We start from the raw sequence: 5,000 nt of genomic DNA, 5'->3' as shown, positions 1-5,000 counted from the left end.
GCAAATTTATCATTATTAATATCACTACTGCTTCTACAACAACAATAACAACAACTATTACTACAAGTACTACAGCAAAAACAACAACAATTACTACTACTACTACTACTACTACAACTACTACTACTACTACTACTACTACTACTACTACTACTACTACTACTACCACCATCACCACCACCACCACCACCACCACCACCACCACCACCACCACCACCACCACCAAAACCATCACCACTTTCACCACTACTACCTGCACCACCCCTGGCACTACTGTTACTCGTACTACTAACATTATATTACTATCTATCTCTGTCTGAGTGCCTGTCTATCTCACGTTTCCATACGAAGGTGATACAATTTAGGGATAAAACTAACTCATTTCAACAAATATTAGATAAGCTACGTAAAAAAAAAATAACGAAGATTGGATGACACGTGTAAAAAAAAAAAAAAATACAATAGAAAAATTTCCTAACAATAATCATCAACAAAAAATCTATCAAATATTTCAGGAGACAGCGCGCGTCTGGCTTACCGATTTGAGTCTATTTTGAAAAGCTTTGCTCTCTCATCACCACTATTTTCAAATGCCACAGAGATGATTAGCAGGGTTCTCAAGAGTATTTCTCCTTTTAATAATGTGGAAATCTTATCAATCTGTCGCTGGAAACCTAAAAACGCCCTTAAAAACCCGTATAGCTTTTACTAGACGCTTTGGAAAGTAGAGAAGGTGCAGTACAGAAGTTATTTCAGAACATGGTCCTTGTTCCCGTGCCATGTCCTCCTTGCTCCACGACTGTACGTTTTTTGTGGCCAGCGGAGTCTCTGCTATTTCGCTACGATGTATTTCTATGTGGTTTTGGTGCGTACGGCTGCATGGGAATAATAGTCACGATGCGCAACTTAATCGTGAGACTCAGCGAATAGAAAGCGATGTTATGTAAAGCAAACTGAATGAAAAATGATGAGAACGCAAGAAAAGTCACGGACAGGAATTAATTAAGAGAGATATTAGATGGGAAAAAAACGAACGAGAAATGACAACGCATGAAAATCCGAAAAAAAGATACTATGTAACGTAAAACAAAAAAAAAAAAAAAAAAACGCATAAAAACTTGAACACAATATATCATGGCAATAAAAATCAAACATTACCAAATCACAGATGAATAAAACTTAAGTAATGAAATAGCAACAAGACAAATAACAATAAAAATAAACCAAGAAACCAAGAAAAAACAATTCTATTCAACAATAAATTATAAAAAAAACAACAAAACAAGACACCAGAGAGAGAGAGAGAGAGAGAGAGAGAGAGAGAGAGAGAGAGAGAGAGAGAGAGAGAGAGAGAGAGAGAGAGAGAGAGAGAGAGAGGAATGGAGGACAGATTAAATAACAAGGCAGAAGAGCAACAAGAACACACAGTCCAACACTTACGTAATCTCCTCTGATCTGGGTGGACAAAGGTGCGAGTCTTCCACAGCAGTCACGCGTCCATTGTCTTGGCGGGGCCTGGGAGAGTCTGGGAGAGTCGCTTCAAGAGTCACTTCAAGCCAACACAACATAATTCACTGCCTTCACGTACAATCTGAGCTGGCCATAACTCTTTTCAGACCACCTCCTGCTTCCTCCTCCCCCTTTTCTCATGACCTTCTTTTCTTCCTACTTCTTCCAACTCTTCCTCTGATGATCATCTTTTCTTTTTCCTCCTCCTCTTCCTCCTCTGATCTCATTTTCTTCTACTCCTTCCTTTTCTTCCTCTTGTGGTGACCTTTTCTTTCTACTCTTCCTCAGTTAACCCCTTTTCATCTTCCTCCTCCTCTTCTGATTTCCTTTTCTCCTTACTCTTTCCTTTTCTTCCTCTTCTGATGATCTCATTTTCTTCTTTCTCCTCCTCCTCCTCTGTCCTCCTTTTCTTCCTTCTCCTCCTCTGCCCTCCTTTCCTTCCTCCTTTTCCTCTGATGCTCATTTCTTCCTCCTCCTCCTCCTTTGATTTTTTCCCTACTCCTTTCTTTTCTTCCTCTTCTGATGACCTCTTTCTTCCTCCTCCTCTTCCTCTGATGACCTTTTCTTCTTACTCCTTAATTTTCTACTTCCTCCTCCTCCTCTGGTCTTTTCCTCCTGCCCTCCTCCTTTTCTTCTTCTTTTTCCTCCTCCTCATAACCACAGGCGAGTTCAGAGTCAGCGAGCACCTGAAAGTAAGACATTCAGTATTATTTACATGATGCGTTTGTCCTGTACATGATGAAGCCACGTATATCATTCATAGTCTTGTACATGTGTGCTAATTACGTTATGTAAATTATATGGAAGTGTGACGTATTTGTTATTTAGGCCGCTTTATTGCGTTAAATTGTCTAAAAATGGCTGATTCTGTTTATCTACGTGTTTTTTTTTTTTTATTTTGGTTCATCATTCATTTAGAGAAGAAATAGATTCAGATGAAAAATACAGAAATACATCAGATTTATGGCATATTTAAATTTGTTTAAATTGAATGTCGAAAAAGACTTGCATACCTTTCTCTCTCTCTCTCTCTCTCTCTCTCTCTCTCTCTCTCTCTCTCTCTCTCTCTCTCTCTCTCTCTCTCTAATCCAGTTACTCTTTAATCACTCTACCGCCTCGTTCTCGTTATTTACTTTTAATCTTCGTACTTTCCTCGTTATATCCTCCACCACCTCTCTCTCTCTCTCTCTCTCTCTCTCTCTCTCTCTCTCTCTCTCTCTATGTGTGTGTGTGTGTGTGTGTGTGTGTGTGTGTGTGTGTGTGTGTGTGTGTGTGTGTGTGTGTGTGTGTGTGTGTGTGTGTGTGTGTGTGTGTCTGGAGAGACGAGACGTGAGAACTAACGAGGGAGAGAGGCGGAGATGACCCGCTAACGAAGGGAGAGAGAGAGAGAGAGAGAGAGAGAGAGAGAGAGAGAGAGAGAGAGAGAGAGAGAGAGAGAGAGAGAGAGAGAGAGAGAGAGAGAGAGAGAGAGAGAGAGAGAGACCCGATGGCAGGGAAATTACTAAGGCTGTAATAAAAACGAAATTGAGCTTCAAGGAATAAAATGACAAAGAAACAAGGGACAAAAAAATGATAGAGATGTCACGGATTTCGTCAGTTCGTGTCATACTGAGAGAGACAAACACACACACACACACACACACACACACACACACACACACACACACACACACACACACACACACACACACACACACACACAGACAGACAGACACGCAGACACAGAGGCAGACAGATAATACACAGATGCAAAATTAGAGAACGAGAGAGAGAGCGAGAGAGAGAGAGAGAGAGAGAGAGAGAGAGAGAGAGAGAGAGAGAGAGAGAGAGAGAGAGAGAGAGAGAGAGAGAGAGAGAGAGAGAGAGAGATTGAGGAGGTTGTCAAATAATTTCTTTAGTGATGATAATGATACCACTGCTACCACCACCATCACCACAACCACCACTATCATTACTACTACAGTAATAGGTTCTGCAACTATCGCTATAATTACGACTATTATCTACCCCCAACACCACAAGAACAACAGGAACATCAACATCAAGGAAAACAACAACGACATTACCCTTGACCATTACTAATACTGAAGCTACTACTACTACTACTACTATTACTACTACTACTACCTTAACCATTTCACCTGTATTGGGATCTTATATTAACATTCAGTCCTGTAAAAGAAGAAAAGTATTTGCATGGACACAGAAAACGTGGAACAGATGGTTAATATCACTTTTCCTACCCTACAGTTGTTGGGAAGTTGCCTAAAAGTCGTAAATGAGTAAATAGTGTGTCGCAGTGAAAGGGTTGGAGATTTCTGAAGGAGAGAAGACAGGACAGAAATTAAAAAAAAATGAATATCGAGTTTGATGTCCCAGGAAAAATCTAAATTGTCTGCCTCTTGCGATAACTAAAAGGCACGATTGTACGAAAAACAATGCCTGTCACGTCACGATCTGTCACTGCTGGAGAGAGAGAGAGAGAGAGAGAGAGAGAGAGAGAGAGAGAGAGAGAGAGAGAGAGAGAGAGAGAGAGAGAGAGAGAGAGAGAGAGAGAGAGAGAGAGAGAGAGAGAGAGAGAACTGAAAATCACACGCGCCGATAATGAGGTGCGAAAGAAAAGCGAGAACGACAACACGGACACGACGAGAAACGCACAACTTACTAAGGAGGATTGGAAGAAGCGAGCTGGAAAAGTGAACGTCTCTCTGTTGGGAGCATTTGCCGTCTCTGAGAACGCCCCTCGGACTCTCCCTCGATGGCTACGAATGGTTATTGGACGAGGAGAACAACCATGAGAACACTGATTGAGGTGAGGGGCATTCCTGGCGCGGCGCCCCCTGCCCCTTCCTTCCCCTTCTCTTTCCCCGCGTCCTCCTCCTTCTCCTTCGCTTCATGTCCCCTTCGCAAATGTTTGTTGTATCTGTTTGCATTGTCCTTCGCTCTTTTAGCGTCTTCCCTCTTTCTTCCTGACCCTTAACTCTCTTGACCCTTTAGTCCTCTCTCTCTCTCTCTCTCTCTCTCTCTCTCTCTGCTTTTTTTCCTTTCCTCTTCCTGATTTCTTCCGGTCTTCTCCCCCTCCATCATCCTCTCCCTTCCTATTCCGCTTCCCACCGCTCCTGTCCTCTGAAGAAGTGTATTATTCTGTTGTACCCCTTGTACTGTTCTCTCTCTCTCTCTCTCTCTCTCTCTCTCTCTCTCTCTCTCTCTCTCTCTCTCTCTCTCTCTCACCTCACAACGTGGCAAAATCTCTTCCTTGGGGTACACAACGAGTCTTTCCCTATCGATATACCTCCTCCTCCTCCTCCTCCTCCCCCTATGCGTTGTATCCTTGCCAGTCAATCAACATGGGCGAGGAGAAATTTTTGACTCAAACCTCCAATCTTGCGTCAGAGAATGCGAGGGGAGGAAAGGCGGACGGAGGGAGGGAGGAGGGGGAGAGAGGGCGGGAGGAAATCGGTGCATTGAAGCCAAAAATATACCTAATTTCT

General features: G+C 42.6%; 1 long non-coding RNA gene across 4 annotated transcripts in view; it reads right to left on the bottom strand.

The window, feature by feature from the left end:
* The window catches only part of LOC135089232 (uncharacterized), a 196,625-nt gene that overhangs the window by 83,560 nt on the left and 108,065 nt on the right, over positions 1–5,000 (bottom strand). For all 4 annotated transcript variants that reach the window (XR_010261420.1, XR_010261419.1, XR_010261422.1 and 1 more), the window contains one exon: positions 1,441–2,195. This is a non-coding gene — a long non-coding RNA (uncharacterized LOC135089232). The remainder of the gene's footprint in view (positions 1–1,440; positions 2,196–5,000) is intronic.

This window comes from Scylla paramamosain, chromosome 32 (genome assembly GCF_035594125.1).
Source record: "Scylla paramamosain isolate STU-SP2022 chromosome 32, ASM3559412v1, whole genome shotgun sequence".
Lineage (NCBI taxonomy): Eukaryota > Metazoa > Arthropoda > Malacostraca > Decapoda > Portunidae > Scylla > Scylla paramamosain.
Note: the sequence above shows the minus strand (reverse complement) of the source record. Positions and strands in the feature narration are given on the sequence as shown.